General features: G+C 47.9%; 1 protein-coding gene across 1 annotated transcript in view; it reads left to right on the top strand.

Annotated features, from left to right (window-relative positions):
- Window positions 1-21,012, top strand: part of LOC138282877 (ly6/PLAUR domain-containing protein 2-like) — a 234,618-nt gene that overhangs the window by 36,135 nt on the left and 177,471 nt on the right. The window contains exon 2 of the mRNA XM_069220869.1: window positions 83-196. The gene's annotated coding sequence lies outside the window, so the exon portion shown is untranslated. The remainder of the gene's footprint in view (window positions 1-82; window positions 197-21,012) is intronic.

Genomic DNA, 21,012 nt, shown 5'->3' with positions numbered 1-21,012 from the left:
AGAATTGATGCAGTTCCAGCACAAGCCTTACCTGGCTAGTCGTCTGTTCACCATAACACAGTCCTTCTTTTGTCTTCCACAGTTCATAAGTGTTCTGAAGAGGATGCCTAGAGGTGCCGCATTCATATCTGCACTAGTTTGTGGGTTAAGGAGACTCCTGGACCCTCCCTGACCAATAGGAATAAAAGTTCCTCAGGTAACGTTACCCACTTTTGCTGAAATTCCTATTTATTTTACAGTATATAAGCCCACATTGGATCTGTCTACCTGCATCCAACATAGCAGACCTATTCTTTCCTGTTTAGTACCTGTGTACTCACTCGCAGGTGTGGTCATGATAATGGCAGTCCCCTCCTCCTTTGTCAATCTAAAGCAGCTCATGGGGCAACTCCCTTCCTCTGTGATTAGTGTCTGCCTGACTAGATTCACAAAGAAAGGGGGTGGCCTAGGTGTTAGCTACGTCCACTTGTGACAGGGTAGGGCTCATTTAAGATGAATCATGTAGGGGGCGTGGCCGGGCCACGAAACAAGATGGCCGCTTAGAGCGAGAGCTCCGTGCCGAGGCGATCCCGGAGGGGTGACGGGGGCGAGAAGACAGCCGGACAACACACCGGGTCCGGTGCCCCTCCACCCCTACAACAGCGGCGACACAGAATTATGTCCGGGGACCCCGTAGGAACGGGACGCAAGGCAGGAAACTCGCGACTCGCCCCAGGCCGATAAGGCCTGGCAAAAGCGGCGGAGTCGCGTCTTCGGAAGACCGGGGACGGCATGCCCGCAGCGGCAAGGAGCAAGCTGAACAGGCTGCAGGGACTGCGGGAGCCGTGTTGACCCGCATCCATCTCCCTACAACGCCAACAAACACCCGCGGACCTTAGACCCCCCACAGGGAGACGGGGAGATGCAGCAAAGGGGTGCGGCCCCTTCGACAGCCGGGAGAGAAACCCGTCCAGAGAGGTAGGATCGAGCCTCTTCAAAATAAGAACGGCATCACCGGAGGCAGATGCACGACTTCTCCCCTTTTTTCCATCACAGAGGGACAACAAAACCCTCCCGCTGGGATAATAAACCCTCGCCCCCCCCTCCAGTCAGCTAATACTGAGGAGGGCAGAGGGGCACGACGGGAGGCACATGGAGGCGAAGAGACGAGAGGGGTGAGCAACTGGAGGGGCATCGGAGATGAGGAGAGCCAGAGGGAGCCAAGAGAACAGAGATACAGGAGAAGGGAGAGGACTGGCACCAGTGTAAGAAATCAAAGCCTTCATCGCCCCTTATACTTATACTTATACTTAACGCGGGCTACTGACGGGGACAGCCGAAGAGCCACACATACCCCTGCTCAGAAAGACCTGGAGGAAAGTAAATCAGCCCCTTCCCCCCCCCCTCAGCTATTCAACGTCAACCACTGAAGAATCAACCTTGGCAGACACAAGTCACAGCTTTCCAACAATAAGGGCCAATGTAGGCTCTACAACGACCCCATGGCAACTCCTTGAATATAACCTTCTCTGCCCCATAGACATAGACATTGACATTGACAGGCCTCTGCCATTTACAAAAAACGCTAGGAGGATACACTAAAGAGAATGAGGGCAAAAAATATACACGGAGAACAATAAATAAGTGGACGCGGAGACAGGCGGAGGGAAAGAAAGAGGGGGAAGTCAAGTCTATCACCAGCAACCAAAAACCCAGAAAAACGAGAAGAGACAATATAAATTCGAGACCAGGCTGGCACAGAACATCTATATCCTTATCGGAATCCACGGAGGGAGACTCGGGCCCCACGTGGCCAGACTCTGCAGACAAGTGAGGCGATGCCCGGCAATAAACCGAACCATAAACCTGTCAGCAAGCCTGCACGACAACTATTATTCTCAGAAGCGCTACAACACAAAACGCCTAACCCCCACAAAGATAAACCCTCAAACATCGCCACCTTTAAACGAGTCCACCACGATGTCTGATAAAGATCAACCCACAACTATGGACAGGATACTACAAGAGATCACCACCGTCAGCCGCAGCATAGAGGGGATGGACGCCTCTATAACTTCATTGACACTAGAAACCAAATCCATGCGATCTGACATTGCAGGCTTTCAATCTAGAGTGACAGGGCTAGAGCAACGCATGGGATCACTAGAGACGCAGATCAACACATCTCAGGAGCGAGAACAAGACTTCCTCTACCTCAGGAGCAAACTAACGGACATGGAGGACAGGAGCTGGAGAGACAATATCCGCGTACTTGGGATCCCGGAAAACGAAGAAGGCTCGGATATGCAGGCTTTTCTGACCTCCACTCTTCCAAAAATGATTTCATTGGACTTTGACCCGCCGCTAGAATTCCAACGGGCACACAGGATAGGCCCAAAACGCTCTGACAACTCCTCTAGGCCCCGCCCAATCATCGCATGCTTGCTGCGGCATAATCAAACCCGACAAATACTCCAAGTAGCACGCAACCACGGCCCTTTCCGAATAGACCAGAACGAGATCCGAATAACTGCCGATTACTCCAAGGAAACCAACGAACGTAGAAAGGCTTTCCTAGCCCTACGACCCCGGCTTCGCAAACTAGAGATGAAATACGGTCTCTTTGACCCTGCAAGAATGTGGGTTACCAAAAATGGAGTATCCAAGGACTTTTATAACCCCGACGAATTGAGACTCTTCCTTGACTCTTTCCAATCCCAGCCTATGGACTCTCTCAACAAAGACAGTGAGCATGACATTGTAGGAGGCAGTGATAGGGCCGAAAGCCCCCACTCAGGAATGGAAAAGGCGAAGACGGCTCTACACGACACCGGAGCCAGTCATAGAGGTAGAGACATGGAGAGACTAACCAGATCATATGATGACAGGGGTCAGATTTTACACGCAGTAGTAACCCACACCCAACTATCGGAGAGAGACAAATCCCGCTCCCCTTTAAAGCCTACAACTGGATCTTCTTGAGAAGGTAACGCGACAAGACGACTTGTGGGACTATCGCTAGAGAGACGAAAATAACAACTATAGACTCCGCGGAAGGATGAGTACCTTTCCAGATCATATGTGTATTACTATTGTAATTGTCTAAGACTGCTAGTATCAATGTTAAAACCAGATACATGAAAAATCTATGTTCTTTATGACTAGAGCCGAGGCCCTATAATGGAAAACTACCAGTAAATCGTTATTTGCCCTCAGTACACGACAGATGATGATTACTAGAACAGGGATCAGACCCCACCAACTCCCTGTATGTTGAATAAGGGCCCGGTCCCGACCCTATAACCCTATAACAAGGTAACAAGGTAACAGGGGCATTAAACAGATAACAAAAAATAAACACTAACTAACTATCATAGAACTTACCTTATATTCCACACACTACAAAATATCTCACGGTAGTAAACAACAAAGTATGTGAAATCTTCCTAATACACACCACACTCGACCAGCGCTGACATTAGAACCGTTTAGCCCCCATTATCACCCCAAGGGATGGGACTAGACCACGTAAAGATAAATTAATTCCAATACAGGGACACACAATGCGATATAACCTGAGACATATCAAAGCTCCCATTACTTGACTTTATTTTATTCTACAATAAGAAAATGGAAAAAAAAAAAATAGAACACAAGGACATAATACAACATAATACTGCATAACAAAGCGAAATAATATGACATCCTACACTGCCACACCACACCACATTATAACATCACAATGTAAATTATAAACTATTAGCTATTCCTTTCCCCGGATGTTCGTACCTACCCCCATCCTAATCATTATTACTATCTTAAACTATCATCTACAACAGAACGACTATGATGGTGGCACATACCAAGTAAGACCTTAGTAGGTCAGTATTATGATGTAATAATACATGGCAAGGAGTTTGTAATAGGATGAGATACGCATTATCCTCGCGTAACCCGGGGCTCAGCTACACTCATTACCTATCCTACGATTAATAGAGAGACGCTTGGCATAATGGCTCCTAACATGATAATGTGATAAGATACCAGGATATGTTATGTTGATCAACCTAATATGTCATTGAAACGTTGTAAGGCGAGACGAGACGAGGCAGTGTTATAGTTGAAAAGAAATGCTCAGGAAGTATTATATTATATTGTATATTGGTATCTTTATGTACCCTTACATACGCGAGAACTGTAATACTCTGTTTGAGCTCTTTCCCCCCTTCTTCGCCCTGCCCCCCCCCTCGCCAGCCGGTCTCGGTCTTTCTGTCTGCCCAGTCCCTACTTTAACTTATGACCCTATCTTATGAACTCCTAAACACCCTACGATACCATACAACATCAAGTACTAGGCACAACATCCTAAACACCATACCCCATCAACACCCAACACCCCCCCTCCTCTCCAGTGCCGCCCAGGTACTATAGTTATTAACCGACCATTACTTCTGCCAATATACACTTTAGTTATATAACTAATACACTAGCCACTAACCACCGATGAACAGACCCACTTCCCGATACATAAACATGAGCACTGCTGTGTACCCCCCCCACCCCTCCTTATCACCGACATATTGATAACTGGCTGTCTGTTGTTTCCCCCCTCACCCCCTCGATCGAGATCGCCCGACGGCACGAGAGCTCCGAGAGAAATCGGTCCCGCCGTTTACAGACCTAACGAACGAAGGAGGTTGGACTCCTAACCTCCCTCATCCCTATCCTTCCCCACTTCTTCCCCCCAATTGCACGCTCTCTTGCTATACTCTCAATTTCAACTTCAGCACACGCATCCATCCCTTCCCCCTCCTTCTCCCTCTTTTCTTCTCCCTCTCATTTCTCCTTGTCTTCTTTTCCCCTCATATTTCCCCTCCATCTGGCTCTCGTCCTACTTATATTGCCTCTCTTCCTTCACCCTCGCCTCTCTCTTCTCTTTCTTCTCCAGAGGACTCCCTTGGCCTCCACCAGCTGCTAACCCCTGTATAAAATAAAACACCGTATCATATCGAAACACAACTCCCACTCTAACAACTAAGTCAATATCTCCCCCCACCAACACCAACCCCGGAACGAGGGTGCTTACTCACAATTATCCAAGATGTCGAAGTCCCACCCTCAAGCGACGCGACCATTACGTATACTCTCTTGGAATGTACACGGCATGACGAGCTATGTTAAGCGGAAAAAGATACTGTCCTATCTTCAATCCAAAAAAACAGATATAGCTCTGATTCAAGAGACTCACCTTGACACCCTGGAATCCAGTAAACTTAAACGGGATTGGGTAGGGAGGGTTGCCTTCAGCTGCCGTCCAACGAGTCAGGAATCTGGAAGTAACGGGCCCCGCAAATGTGGAGTGGCGATACTAGTGCGTAAATCCCTCCCGGTCACTATCATTAAAACCTGGAATGATACGGAAGGAAGGTATATATTTGCTAAACTAAAACTAGGGGACACTGTTTTATGCGTGGGATCCATTTACGCACCAACCGGCCCAAAACGCCCATTCCTTCTACAGCTAAATCGCCTCCTGACAGAAATCGGAACTACTCGATACATAATCGGGGGAGACTGGAATCTCGTCCAAGACGCCATAATGGATAGGACAGGCCCTGTTGATATATGTAACAATCACGACAGAGCGCTTCTGACAGACCTGACCACCGACGTCGGTCTAGTGGACTGCTGGAGAATACAACACCCGAAAGATAAGGAATATACTTTCCTATCCACCGTCCATGGCACCCAATCGCGTCTGGATTATTTCTTAGTATCACACACTGTAATCCCTCATATACAAGACACCTGCATCCTAGAGAGGGGGCTCTCAGATCACTCCCCAATACTAATCCGGATCCAGGTGGGACTCTCCTTCTCTGGTCGAAAACCATGGCAATTGGCTGTACACAGATACCGCTCTCCCCAAGGGAAGGAACAATTAAAAGCTCATGTAGCTACATACATGGCCGAGAATACAGGCACTGTATCCTCAAAAAGGATCCTATGGGCGGCAGCAAAAGCAACCCTAAGAGGGAATATGATGCGAGACGCAGCACTGGCCAACAAAGACAGAATAGCCCGCCAAACCACCTTAGAGACCACAATACAGGACCTCACTAAACAATATATAGCCCAACCATCCCCTAGGCTGCAACACGCCTTAGAACAGGCCCGCATGGCACACAACGAACTCTATACATCTCAGGCGGAATACGCACTGCAAAAATTGCGAGGCCGCCATTGCGAACAAGGGGAAAAAGCAGGTTGCCTCCTAGCGGCGCAGCTCCGACAAAGAGAGGCAGCCTCTGCCATTGCGGCCATAACATCTTCTTCAGGAGCAGTGCTAACTCGCCCACAAGACATTGTAAACGAGTTCGCCAAGTACTACCGACATTTGTACACTCCTGAAACAACGACAGATCAAACACAAATGGAGATATTCCTTACCGCGGCCAATCTACCCCGTCTGTCTGAGGCAGGCAGGGCCCTCTTGGACGGTAACATAAGCAAAGACGAGATAACCCAAGTTATAACAAGCCTCCCCTACCATAAATCTCCAGGAGAGGACGGATTCCCTGCGGAATTCTATAAATGGGCTGGGGAGGAGGCAATAACCGCAGTACATGAAGCACTGACGGAAGCATGTCAAGAAGGCTCCCTCGGCGCTCTATCCAATAAAGCCACGATTGTCATCTTGCCTAAGCCAGGGAGTGACCCCCTTCTCTGCGGCAGTTACCGTCCTACCTCCCTTTTGAATGGGGATGTCAAACTCCTAGCCAGTGTTCTAGCAGAGCGACTCCGCAAGGTGATACCATCATTGATTCACAATACCCAAGTAGGATTTGTACCAGGCCGTACCTCCAGAAATCATATGCGAACTCTTTGCCATACACTGTTAGAATCCATACAATTACCTGACGAAGCCCTAGCCCTGTCCCTAGACGCGGAGAAAGCATTCGACCGCATTGAGTGGTCCTACCTATTCACAACCATGAAGCATTTTGGCCTGGGGGAACAATTTATCTCTAAAGTACGTTTATTATATGACCACCCCACAGCACAGGTTAACTGTGGGGGCATCATGTCAGACCCATTCCCTATTGGGAGGGGCACACGCCAGGGATGCCCCTTGTCGCCACTTCTATTTCTATTGGCCATGGAACCCCTAGCTGCCACCATACAAAATTCTCACCAAATAAAAGGGATCCATATCACCGGGGCATATCCAAAATCTATCTCTACGCAGACGACATTCTGTTAACAATGTCCGATCTAGAAACCTCGCTCCCAGCACTACTTTCCACTATAGAAGACTTCGCATCCCTATCCGGATATCAGGTAAACTGGGATAAAAGTGAGGCACTACCATTATCCCGCATAACGACGAGGGCAGCGATACATGGCCTCCAATTCAAATGGACCCCGACCCGCCTTAAATATTTAGGAACGTTCATTAACCGAGGTCTAGAACATATGGTCAGGGACAACATAGACCCCCTTATATCAAAAAATGAAACAAGACTTTGCCAAATGGTCCCTACTAGGCCTGTCCATGTGGGGCAGGACACAGGCGGTCAGAATGGTCACCTTACCACGCTTCACATACGTGCTAGGCATGCTCCCCCTACAGATACCTCTTTCTTCACTCCGATTAATAGACGCATCCATAAGGGCCTTCGTCTGGGGCTCCTCACGCCCAAGACTGAAACCTGCAACAATACTGGCACGACGGCCCTACGGAGGATTAGGACTACCCTCGGTAGAACAATACTCTCTGGCCCTACAACTCTCACAGCTAATATATACACTTCCGGATATAGCCGATCCACCGCAATGGGTGATCACAGAGAAACTCCAATATGGACAGTATACGGAGATGGGAGGAACATACGCCGACCATGTTCCCTTAGCTAACCCCATCCTCAAGGCTACAAACACAGCATGGTGCAGAGCCCATCGACTACTAGGAGTACACCCCTCCCTGCATACTCAGGCTCCCATACCAGGGAATAAAAGCATTAAAATAGGAGGGAATATTCTCAGATGGCCCCAATGGTCCGAGGCAGGTATCCACAATATATCTCACATAATAGATGGAGATAGCTTCCGCACATTCGCCTCCCTCCAGGAAGAATTCGGTATCCAAAGTAACCAGGAGTGGCGATATCTACAGCTCAAACACTGTATGCGGAGAACATTAGGAACCCCCCCGTGGATGCTCAAAACCTCATCCATCGTCACCTATCTTCAGAAATGGGGCCGACAAAAAGGCGTCTTGGCTGGCCTCTATGCCGAATTAACTAACCACCTTTACTCTCAGCCTTTACTTGAACGACTACGCTTAAAGTGGCAGGATATACTAGAGATAACCTACACGGATGAAGAATGGCCAGACATACTAGAAGCCCTTGACAGGGGCGTACGTGAAGCACGCCTGAAATTTTGCCTATTTAAAATTCTTCAGGGGTGGTACTGGACCCCCGTTAAACTCTTCAGGGCAGGGTTGATACCGCACGCGAACTGTTGGAGATGCACAGAGCCATATTGTGACCAACTCCATATTCTATGCCACTGCCCAACGGTACAGTCACTATGGGACGCGGTACGCCTCGCCTTATCGGACTTCATACAGATACCAAAACCGACCCCACCAGCATTCATCATTCTACATGACATTTGCCCGTATCCCTTCCTATCGCGGGCACATAAACGATTAATCCACACGGCGCTTGCCACGGCCAAAATATGCATACTCCGGCACTGGAGATCTAGCATTGCCCCCACACCCATAAAATGGATGACGGCCATGTATCAAACGGCTACCCATGAACGAGTGATTTATAACCTACAGGACCAAGCAGAACAATTTGCGGAGGTCTGGCGCCCATTCTTGAAGAGACCATGAAGCGCCTGGTGGATGACCAACGGATGACCAATGTTCAATGATCAATGATTAGGGAATATCAATTACCAATCACCCTCTGAGAATCCTAGACCCCGGAAACACATTTAATCTCCTACTGTCCCTTCTCTCTCTCCCTAGCTACGCTCTCCTCTCCCCTTTCTCTCTTTTTTCTCTCTCTCTCTATCAATCCACAGGCCTCTAATTTTGACATATGCCCGAGACCCTGAACTACCCAACATAGTAATACAAGTCGCTTCCTAACACAAACAAGGACGGAGAAATCAACTCATATAAGACGTAGACACTCTCTAATCGTCCTCACCATATCTAACATACATACTATCTACCCCTAGATAATAACTTGCTACAGACGGAGAAGTACAGAACGATTTACTCTTCGGCCTGAACAAGCTAGTCTCAGGATACAAAGACCTCCTGCCTACCCCGAGTCTCTTCATCTTACATCCCCCCGCGATTACCCTTCCTCTTTCTTCCTCTTTCTTCCCCTTCTCTCCCCCTCCCCATTTCATATGACTATTTCGTCTCTCCCCTATACCAAGATCAACCCCCCCCACACAACCCTAGCCTCGCACCTCCTCCCCTTACCACCCCCCCCCACCCGTTTTCCTTTTTTCTTCAAAATAAGGGTACAAAACTCAACTATGCAACTGGGAATTTTTACTTGCCTGACAGTACATGTATATATGCTCACAATGGAAATAATTGTGGTAAAAGAACAAAAACAATGTTTTGAAAGCTAAACAGTTTGTTTATATGCTGTATGTACCGCCTTATATATTCTTAATAAAACTTTTGAAACTTAAAAAAAAAAAAAAAAATAAGATGAATCATGTAACATACTATTACAGGCTATTAAATCAAACAGAAGAGAGTTTTTGGTACAGGGCATATCTCCTCAAACTTATGCATTTGAAGGTGCTGTCATATGTAGTAGTGAATAAAAAGGAGGTTTGGTGAAACAAACTATTTGCCCAGCATCACACAGTTTGGTCAAGCACGGAAGCTGGGATTGATCCTAGATTTTCCGGTCCATCACTGTGTAATTCACTCACTAGATGGGTAACTCCTTCTGAAATCAAAGGTTAACGTGTTGTCCCTAGTTCTTGAAAGATGAAAATCCACTGTGGGTAATAGGCAGAATCCACATTTTATTCTCTGCAGTTTTACATAGCGAGATTACTTCACAACTGGCTATGTTGCACCTTCTTCAGCAGAGAGACTGAGATTTACTGGGACTCCTAGGATGCTGAGCTGAGACTGGGTTCCAATTTGTTTCCCATGTTACACAATCGACAGCTGTTAGCTATTGATCTATATTGCTTTAGGGTGGAGGGGCCACACACACCCACCTTTTGCCCCTCTTGAAGAGTGTCTGTCAGGATGAACAAAGGTCGGCCTGACAGACACTTTTCATGTTAAGATCAGGCAGCCAGGAGCGAGACATGCGCAATTTGCTCAGACTCCTGGCTGCCTGAGCTGAACTTTGCTATGCTGAAGAGGTCACAGCTCCTGTGGGTGTGACCACCTCGGCTCAGCAAAGGTGCCTCGAGGCCCTCCCCCGGGAGACGAGTGAAGTGTCACCCATTGACTTCGACCTGGGCGCAACAGGTTTAAGCCCTGAAGTGCCCAGGGCGAGTGTCAATCAGTGACACCTCGTCACAGAGTGGGGTGGGATCAGCAGTCTCACTGACCCCATCCCACTCTGTGATGAAGTTGGGACTGCTGCCTTCCCTCAGCCAGTGAAGGAAGGCAGCAGTCCCAACCCTCCTGGGACCTCCGAGCTGAAGGTAAGTGTGTGTGTTTTTTAAATTAATGTTTGGTGCATGCGTGCATGCTTGAATGTTGATGAGTGTTGTTAATGGATGTGCGTGTGTGCGTGTGTGTGAAAGAATGAGTGTGGGTGTGCTTCCCGCCTGTCCCCCTCCCTCCTAAAACTGCCAGCTGCCACTGCTCCCTGGGCTGCTTGTAAAATGTGACGCTACGACCTGTCATTAGTAGGTGGCCTCTGAGAACCCCCGATTATAGCAGGCCAGGGCTGGTGCTTGCCAGATATTCTTAGCCAAACAAAAATAAAATATAACCTGGCACATGCACGCAAGCGAATGTGCCTCTCTAAACTACCTGGCTGCCTGCCCCTTGAGTGAGTGAAGTTGAGAGAAAGGCAGCCAGGAACAAGGGCACATACTTTGTTTGCTTGTTACGCATATGGATGGTAATTGCTTTTAGGAATTACCATCTAAATGCCTCACCAAATTGGAAAAGCGGAGGCCCAATGCCCAGGCACAGGACCGGTCCCTGAAGGCTTACTAACAAATCCATGAGGCCTAGTTGTGGGTGTTGGCCAAGCATCTTAACAGCAGTGTCTTATGACAAGTGCAAAAAACTATAATTATAGCCATTTCTACAGCTGCTTCATCCCAATTTAATTTCTTCTGTCCTCTCGTTTTCAAAATAGTTATTGTTGTAAAAAAAATCCTAAGCATTTAGATACAAAAACACAAATAGTTCATATCAATACAACTATCAAGAAGACAGCACAACTTGTTAATAAATGTATTTCTGAGTGTAGGTGAAATGTTCTAAGCCAACTCTGTGGTCAGACTTTGAAAGAGCATTACTGTTCTCAAACCTTCCAGTACTTCTGAACTTTCTAGGTTAAGATGTTTTGTCGCTATGGTGTACTTTATGGGAATGGTATAGGTCCAAATCGGGGCCACGCAGCAGAGCATCACCCCAGGATATTTTTATTAAGCCGCCACAGGATAGTGGACCTGAGGAGATTTAAGAAATAGAAAGACAGAGAAATAGTGACAAGAGGAGAATTCAGGAATAAAAAAAAGAACATGTGGGAGTGAAGTAAAGGCACAGGGAGTGAATGGTAATGAAAGGAGACATGAGATGGAATCAAGACTATGTAGCCTTGGTATGCAGCAGTCCCAACATTTCTTTGGCAGTGACTGCAGACCTGTGAGAAACATTTTGTGCACCAGCACTTATTATTTTACAAATTAAACATCATGTAGGGCATAGCTTTCTGTTACAGGAACTGAAGTAACACAATCTAGTTGTCGTAAAGTTTATGGTACTGTCAACCCCCTGCTCAGAGGACCATGGAGCAAGCAGGAGCTACTGGGCCCCACCGTAGGTGCTGTGGTCTTTTGCTCCTGATGTCCTAGGGCCGGACCTACTCTAGGCCCCTAGTAAGTAGGCCAAGGTATACCCCTTCAGCACTCTCAGTGACAACACGGGCTAGCAGTCCAAGGGTCTTCAGGGGGAGGTAGGTACAAGGTACGTGAGGGCTCAAATCATCCAATGTCCCCAGTAATGTGATTCTCCATTCCAATATAGATTTTAATATAAAACAGTATTTATTATGTACACACGTCACACACAATAAATAAATACACAGTCCCCTTTTAAGGCTGGCGCCCTAGCACTGAACCAGGCTTCTTGTACCCCCTCCCTTAATCCCTATGGGTCCCTTATCCTAAACCCTTCTCTCCGTTCTGACTCTGCATCCCTGTGTGGAACGTAGGAGGTTATCCCATGGGCGGCCCATACTAGTGTAAGCATGAAAGTCTGGCTTTAGCCTTAAATCTCAGGTCTCAAGCGTTGCACAAAAACCTAGCACAAGTCTCCACAAAAGGCCTGCAGCCATGCTTGAATCTTTAATGAATGTGGTCTTCGAAGTGTCCAGGAGCTGAGTCTCTTCTTCTGTGCTCCCACAGTGTGCAGCATGTGTTGTGTTCATTGAGGGCAGTGCTCATGAGGCAGTCACAGATGGCAGTAGCCTTTGGATGCAGCACCTCCTTCTTTGCGGTCCCCTCAGGTAACTGGACAAAGCAGCAGCCTTTGTCTGAGTGTCTTCTGAGTGACAGAGTCCCTCTGTGAAACGCAAGGACTCCACTGACACCCCTGTCATCTGACAGTCATAGGCATGGGCAACAATCCTGATCTGTTCAGATCCTCTGGCTCAATTCTTTGGTGGCGCCCCTCCTGGCTCATGGGAAGAGTAGAGGAGCCACAAGCAGGTGACAGCCAACAGTCTAAGCTGCATGGGCGATGACCCTAACAGTCTTCGGTAGCCCTCTCCTTGCACAAGACTCTCTGACCTGGGCGACAGCTCCAATGAGAACAGAGGCCATTGGTGATGGCCAGCAACTTAACAGCAGCCCCAACAGGGGTTACAGATTTCTGTCAGAGAGCAACACCAATCCCAACTGGACGCTATGCCTCAGATTTCGCTCACTGGGATAATCTCATCTGGATCCTCCTGTGCCTCACTCCTTCCAGGCGCTCTCCTCCTCACAGGATCCATTGGTCTTGGCAGGCAGGCAGGCTTCTAAGTGCCGTTGGCCTTTTCACAGATGTGACTGGCCTTGGCAGGCAGGCAGACTGCTGGTGTTCCAGGTATACCACAAGTGTTCTTGGCTGCTGGGTGATGGGCTCTCACACAGATGGGAGGCTTGCAGACCTTGGTCCCCAGTCTTAGTTCCAGCAGCAAGGAAGTCTTTTCAATCTTCTCTCTCCTGATGAGACAGTGATGTTCAACAAAGTATGGGGCACATGTTCCTATCTTTAAATGACTAAGCCTTCCTTTCTGTCAGATTCCCTGCTAGTGCCACCCTTATCAGTTGCAGCATCTGCCTGACAATGAGCCCAGGTCCCTCTGACCAGCAGCTCTTCCTGGAATGAAACAGCCCTTTAAAGTGCACCAAGAATATTCTGCTCTATGCTCCTCTCTTTTTCGTTTGTGTGTTCCAACCCAACCCTTCTGTCTGGGGGTTGTAGTAATTTCCTCTTCAGGCCCTGGGCTTCCAAAATGGAACCCACAGCTCCCATGTTATGTACCATCCCCCGGCATACACATGCAACCCAGCACATACGTGGGAGTATCATGCGCTGTCCAGTGCTACACATACTCCATGCAGACCAAGGGTGAGTTAAGTACACAGTCCTGGAACTTTACATTGACACAGATAAAAAGGTCTGTTCACATTACTTATTCTAATGAATGCAGAACTGGAATGTTTCCATCACTGTGTATAGGAATTCTACATACCCAGCCCTACCTGGATATCAGCCATACCAGCTCTCTTGCAGAAAATCTCATATTCTCTCACATATATTTCTACTAGCCTTTAACAGGACGGGAGTGTCATCCAAGCCCACAAGTCAATCTAGGCTACCCTCGTCTCAGTCACTGTGATTAACCTATGTTATGGGCCCACCCAGTAGTACGGGCAATGATAATAGTCCTTCAGGAGAGGCCTTGCAGGGGAGAGAGAACACGTCATCCCTTTCCTTCACTGTGGGAACATTCACAGGGCCTGGCTGGCCCTCTCAGAACATTAAGGCTCATGAAGGCTTAAGACACTCACATCCACCCACCTAGCCAATTATGCACTCGCACCGAAAGTGGAACATGTACTTTTTAACCACACCTTGCTTTTTGTTTTGCAATACAATGACATTCCTTCATGCACACTCTCGGGTTCGCTCCGCTGCAAAAAAAAAAGGTACATTGAGTATGCGAATAAGAAAGGAAGATTCTTCAGACTGACCCCTTGATAGACAAAGGGAGGCTGAGGGAAGTAGGCTTTTTCTAGAGTCCAGCAGGCACCCAGTAACATTTAACTACTCAAACATCCCATCATGCAGATATTCGCACCAAGGTCAGTGAACACAAAGAAGGGGACTTCTGAGGAAGTTGATACAAACACATGTATGTGTATCACAATTCCAGGCAGCCAATAAGTGTTATGAAGGATGAGCAATACAAAAGAGGCGGGGCTACCGAAATCCCTTGAAAAATAGGTGTTAGGTCCTCGCCTGGACCGAAATCCACAAAAAATAGGGGCCTATAGCTTTCCTTCATGCAAAAATTATACTGGAGAGCAGCGAAGACGGAAGACATGGTGATAAAATGGTCTGGATTGCCGACTACTCAGAGGGATACCAGAATATATTGCTTAAAGGATGATGAAGACACGGTCAGGTCTCTTAGGTTTGCCCTAAGCCCCCCCTTTAATCCTAATGATAGGGTCCACCAGCTGTAGAAAAGCTTCGGGCAGAGCCCATACCTCCAGCTCGGGGCCCACTCTTGGGTTTCTCCCAAGTAGCTGCAAGCTGGGAGGAGACTAAACTCTGAAAGAGAGTTGGGAAAATGCTTAGGAGAAGTGTAGTCATCATAAAGGTAACTTTTCTCTGCTTTTATATCCAGACTCTATCGGAACACTGGGTCATCACCCCCAAAGGATCTTGTGAAACCTGTGCATGTTATTATATTAGAGAAAAAGACAGATCTCCATTTGTTTATCAGGGGAGGTACTTTTAAAAAGAGAATACAAGTCGAAAATGCTATTTAAGGCATACTGTCGTCTCTAGCATTGTCACTAGTTGCTCTCATTTACTGAACATCTCATTTTGATCTAAAGCTTGTCGCTGGCAAATACAGTGTAATCGAGGTCACGAGTTCGAATCTGAGCAAGGACAACTCAGCCTTCCATCCTTCTGAGGTGGAGCAATACATGGGATAATAGTGCTAGCTTTTAATGTACAGTACGTAGACTTGGGAGAGTTGTGCTATTTTGTGCTGTATAAAAAAGTTATTGTTTGTTGTACTCAGAGTGTCCATATGAAGTAAAAGTGTATCGGGCTGGCATGCTGTAAGGTGTAGTTATGTATACAAAGCTTGGATTGCAGCCCCATGTTTGCACAGTCTAAGGCTGCATGGACTGGAGACAATAACACCTGCCTCTGAAAAGCATCTGTTCACCCTTGGTCATTAAGAACAATTTACTTATCTCCGGTAACACTCTTTTTCCTGGATACTCTATTTAACTGCAGATTCCTCACCCACTGAATATCCCCAAGGTCCAGATTGGATACCAATTTTTTTTCAGCAATAAAGCTGAGGCCTGATAGGTGGCACTGGGTGGCTCTATACCACTCTGGAGGTGAAAGAGAGACGCTACATATAAACGCCACCTCTGCGGGTGTCTTGTGTTTCCCCTTTCTGCACCATCAGAAGCAGAGCGTCTAACAATGGCTGATGACAGTGTGCCACTCTCTAGCTTTGGACCTCGTGGGATGTTAAATAGAGACTGCTCCACAGAATGGGGAGGTGGGATAGCAATAAAGAATCTGTGATTAGCTAGAGCATCCACCAGAAAGAGTGTTACTGAAAGTAAGTTTTGAATACTAAAGCTGCACCTTCTAAACGTGGAGGGTCATTGAAGTGGACTCAAATCAAAAAGTCCTGCTGAACGAAGCGAGCAAAGTGTCCTTTTTACCTGACATGGTTGTCAAGGCAGTAGTGCTTTGTGAATATATGGGCTGAGGCTCATGTTGCAGCATAGAAGACGTCAAGCACAGGCACCCCTCATGCTGACTCTGTTGTAGAAGCCTTGGCTCTGGTAGAATGGAACTTAGATCTTCAGGGAGTTTTTTTCTTGCTAAGTGTCCAGCAGATCCTGCAGCAGAGGACTATCCACCTTGACATGGACACCTTCTGCACAGCCTTCTCTGCCTTCCCTGCAAAAAACACCACAAAGAGTTGATTGTTGACTCCAGCGGACTTAGTACGATCGATATAAAAACTCAAAGTGATGACAGGAAAGCCTTCATATCCAAACAATTGGCCTAAAGCTTTAGTAGATAGATGTGAGCTGGCTCTCCACTAGAGGCTAGAGGCCTCAGATCTCCACCTCCCCTAGATGACCCCACCAAACTAGTAGCAATGCATCAGTGGCCACTGTAAGCTCTGGGTGGGAGAGGGAAAGTGGTCTGCTGCAGGACAAATTGTGACCGGTCAGGCACTACTTGAGGTCCTGGGTCGCCTCATTTGAGGCATGGATGGAGTAAGAGAAACAGCCTCGATGATTGGCCCACTGGGATTTTAGATTCTATTGCAGGGCCCACATGCACCACCTGGCATTGCTGACAAGGAGGATGCAAGAGGCCAAGAAACCTCTGAGCTTTATTCACCAAGGTCCAGAACTGAACCATGTGGAAACATGTGGACTTGTAACGGTGGAGGAAAAGTCTTGAACCGCACTGTATCCAGGATTGCCCCAATGATTGGAATCCTCTGTGAGGCACTCACGTGGGTCTTCGGCTCTTTTATAGAAAAAGCCAACAATGTTAAGATTTACACTGTCCTCAGGAGGTGAACTATGACTCACTGAGGTAATGCTACTACCAGCAGCCAGACCTCAAAGAATGGGAATATAGGAATTCCAGACCTACAAAGATGAGTAGTGATCACCACCAACACTTTTGTGAACTCCTGAGGGGTGGAAGTGAGGCTAAAGGGAAGCACTGCAAATTGAAATTCTTTCTGGCCCATCTTGAATCGCAAGTAATGCCTGTGGGACTACAGGGTGGTTGTTAGAAATGGGGTTTTTGGTTGGCAGTCAGGTTACCCCCTGTCCAAGCAAAAACCCTCACTCTAGTCAGGGTAAGTCACACACAATCCAAGATTATCCTGTGCCCACCCTCTGGTAGCTTGGCACGAGCAGTCAGGCTTAACTTAGAAGGCAATGTGTAAAGTATTTGTGCAATAAATCATACAATACCACCATATAGCACTACAAAAATACACCACACAGTGTTTAGAAAAATATATAATATTTATCAGGATAACTGTAGGTCAAAACGAATAAAGTTGCAATGTGAATTTGTAGAGATATCACTGAAAAGTGATATAAAGTGTCTTAAGTCTTTAAAAAGCAAACAAAGTCTCTTTCAAGCACAAAGTACCTGGTTTGGAGTGGAAAATCTCCTCAGAGGGCCACAGAAGAAGAGATACATGGAAAAATGGTGTTGCGTCGATTTCTCCCCAGCACACACGGACTTGCGTCGTTATTTTTCATGCGGGGAAGTCGTGCGTCGTTTTCCGGCGCGCGGACAGTCTCTTTTGTGGATCGCGGGGATTACCAGATGTCCCGGGTCTGTGCGTGGATTTTCCTGCTTGTTTTCCGGCTGCACGTCGTTCTGCGGGGCTGCACGTCGAAGTTTCGCTCTCACGGCAGGCGTCGCGTTGATTTCTCCTCTGGAGGTCGGGTGGCGTTGTCCTTGCGAGGCCGTGCGTCGAAGTTCCGGTCATCCCAAAGGCGTCACGTCGATCAGCGTCGGTGTGCGGCGTTTTTCTCGCCGCGGAACAAGCTGTGCGTCGAAAATTTCGGCGCACGGAGCGTCCAAGTGAAAAAGAGAAGTCTTTTTGGTCCTAAGACTTCAGGGAACAGAGGCAAGCTCTATCCAAGCCCTTGGAGAGCACTTTCACAGCTAGACAAGAGTTCAGCAAGGCAGCAGGCCAACAGCAAGGCAGCAGTCCTTTGTAGAAAGCAGACAGGTGAGTCCTTTGAGCAGCCAGGCAGTTCTTCTTGGCAGAATGTAGTTTCTGGTTCAGGTTCCTTCTCCAGCAAGTGTCTGATGAGGTAGGGCATAGGCCCTGTTTTATACCCAAACGCACCTTTGAAGTGGGGGAGACTTTAAAGAGTGGCTAAGAAGTGCACCAGGTCCCCTTTCAGTTCAATCCTGTCTGCCAGGGTCCCAGTAGGGGGTGTGGCAGTCCTTTGTGTGAGAGCAGGCCCTCCACCCTCCCAGCCCAGGAAGGCCCATTCAAAATGCAGATGTATGCAAGTGAGGCTGAGTACCCTGTGTTTGGGGTGTGTCTGAGTGAATGCACAAGGAGCTGTCAACTATGCCCAGCCAGACGTGGATTGTAAGGCACATAAAGATTTAAGTGCAAAGAAATGCTCACTTTCTAAAAGTGGCATTTCTAGAATAGTAATATTAAATCCAACTTCACCAGTCAGCAGTATTTTATATTACCATTCTGGCCATACTAAATATGACCTTCCTACTCCTTTCAGATCAGCAGCTACCACTTCAATACTGTATGAGGGCAGCCCCAATGTTAGCCTATGAAGGGAGCAGGCCTCACAGTAGTGTAAAAACGAATTTAGGAGTTTTACACTACCAGGACATATAAACTACACAGGTACATGTCCTGCCTTTCACCCACACAGCACCCTGCTCTAGGGGTTACCTAGGGCACACATTAGAGGTGACTTGTATGTGGAGAAAGGGGAGGTTTAGGCTTGGCAAGTACTTTTAAATGCCAAGTCGAGGTGACAGTGAAACTGCACACACAGGCCTTGCAATGGCAGGCCTGAGACAAGGAAAAGGGGCTACTGAAGTGGGTGGCACAACCAGTGCTGCAGGCCCACTAGTAGCATTTAATCTACAGGCCCTAGGCACATAGAGTGCATATTACTAGGGACTTATAAGTAAATTAAATAGTCCAATCAGGTATGATTGCAGGTTACCATGTTTTAAGGGAGAGAGCATATGCACTTTAGCACTGGTTAGCAGTGATAAAGTGCGCAGAGTCTAAAGGCCAGCAAAAACAGTGTCCAAAAAGTGGAGGGAGGCAGGAAAAAAGTTAGGGGTGACCACCCTAAGGCTGTCAGGTCTAACATGTGTCCCCCCCAGCTGAAAGTGGGGAGAGCTACCCGACCTCCTGGGAGCTCTCATCGCTAAGGCAGAAGTATCTGGAGAGATCATCAGCATGGGCGTGGTCAACCCCTTGGCGATGTTCCACCGTAAAGTCCATCCCCTGTAGGGAAATGGACCACCTCAAGAGTTTTGGATTCTCACCCCTCATCTGCATGAGCCATCTGAGGGGCCCGTGGTCTGTCTGTACCCGGAAGTGAGTCCCAAACAGGTAGGGTCTTAGCTTCTTCAGTGCCCAGACCACAGCAAAAGCTTCTCTCTCAATAGCACTCCACCTCTGTTCCCGTGGTAATAGCCTTCTGCTAATAAAGACTACTGGTTGGTCTAGGCCCTCCTCATTTAGCTGTGCTAGGACCGCCCCTATGCCATGCTCTGAAGCTTCTGTCTGCACGATAAATTCCTGGGAGTAGTCAGAGGCCTTGAGCACGGGGGCCATGCACATGGCTTCCTTCAGGGAGTCAAAGGCTTTCTGACAAGCCTCTGTCCAATTCACCAACCTAGGTTGTTTCTTGGAAGTGAGTTCTGTCAAGGGTGACACAATGGTACCATAGCCCTTGACAAATCTGCAGTAGTATCCTGTGAGGCCTAAAAAGGCTCTCACCTCAGTCTGAGTTCTAGGTGGTTGCCAGGCCTTGATAGTTTCAATCTTGGCCTGGAGTGGCTGCACCTTGCCATCACCCACTAGGTGTCCCAAGTACACCACGGAACCCTACCCAATCTGGCACTTACTAGCCTTGATGGTCAGGCCTGCCTGTTGCAGGGCCTGAAGCACCTCCTTGAGGTGGAGCAGGTGTTCCTCCCATCTGGATCTGTAGACAGCTATGTCATCCAGGTAGGCTGCACAGAAGGCATCCTTGCCAGCTAGGACCCCGTTAACCAACCGTTGAAAGGTAGCAGGGGCATTTTTCAATCCAAATGGCATCACCCGGAACTGGTAATGGCCATCAGGGGTTGAAAATGCGGATCTTTCTTTAGCCCCCTCAGTCAGGGCGATCTGCCAGTCCCCTGAAGTAAGATCAAACGTACTCAGGAACTTGGCAGAGCCCAGCCTGTCAACTAGCTCATCAGCTCGGGGGATGGGGTGAGCATCAGTCCGTGTGACTGAGTTGAGACCCTGGTAGTCCACACAGAACCGGAGTTCTGGCTTCGCACCTGGGGCAGTAGCCTTAGGGACCAACACCACTGGGCTGGCCCACGGACTACTGGATTTCTCGATAACCCTTAGAGCTAACATCTTGGAGACCTCCTCCTTGATGCTGGCCTTCACCTTATCCGATAACCTGTAAATTTTGTTCTTCACAGGGAGACTGTCACCGGTGTCAATGTCATGAACACAGAGGTGGGTCAGTCCAGGAGTAAGGGAGAAGAACTGCTCCAACAGCTCATAGCAGTCTCCTTTCTGGTTTAGAGTCAGGGAGTCAGAAAGAATGACCCCTTTCACTGACCCATCACCCTCTTGGGCAGAGAGGAGGTCGGAGAGAGGTTCACTCTCCTCTTCCATTCCTTCATCTCTGACCAGAAGCATGTTGACCTCAGACCTCTCAAAATGAGCCTTTAGTTGGTTAACATGGAGCACCCTTAGG

The sequence above is a fragment of the Pleurodeles waltl genome, chromosome 2_2 (assembly GCF_031143425.1).
Source record: "Pleurodeles waltl isolate 20211129_DDA chromosome 2_2, aPleWal1.hap1.20221129, whole genome shotgun sequence".
NCBI classification, from domain to species: domain Eukaryota; kingdom Metazoa; phylum Chordata; class Amphibia; order Caudata; family Salamandridae; genus Pleurodeles; species Pleurodeles waltl.
This window is presented reverse-complemented; position numbering and strand designations above follow the sequence as displayed.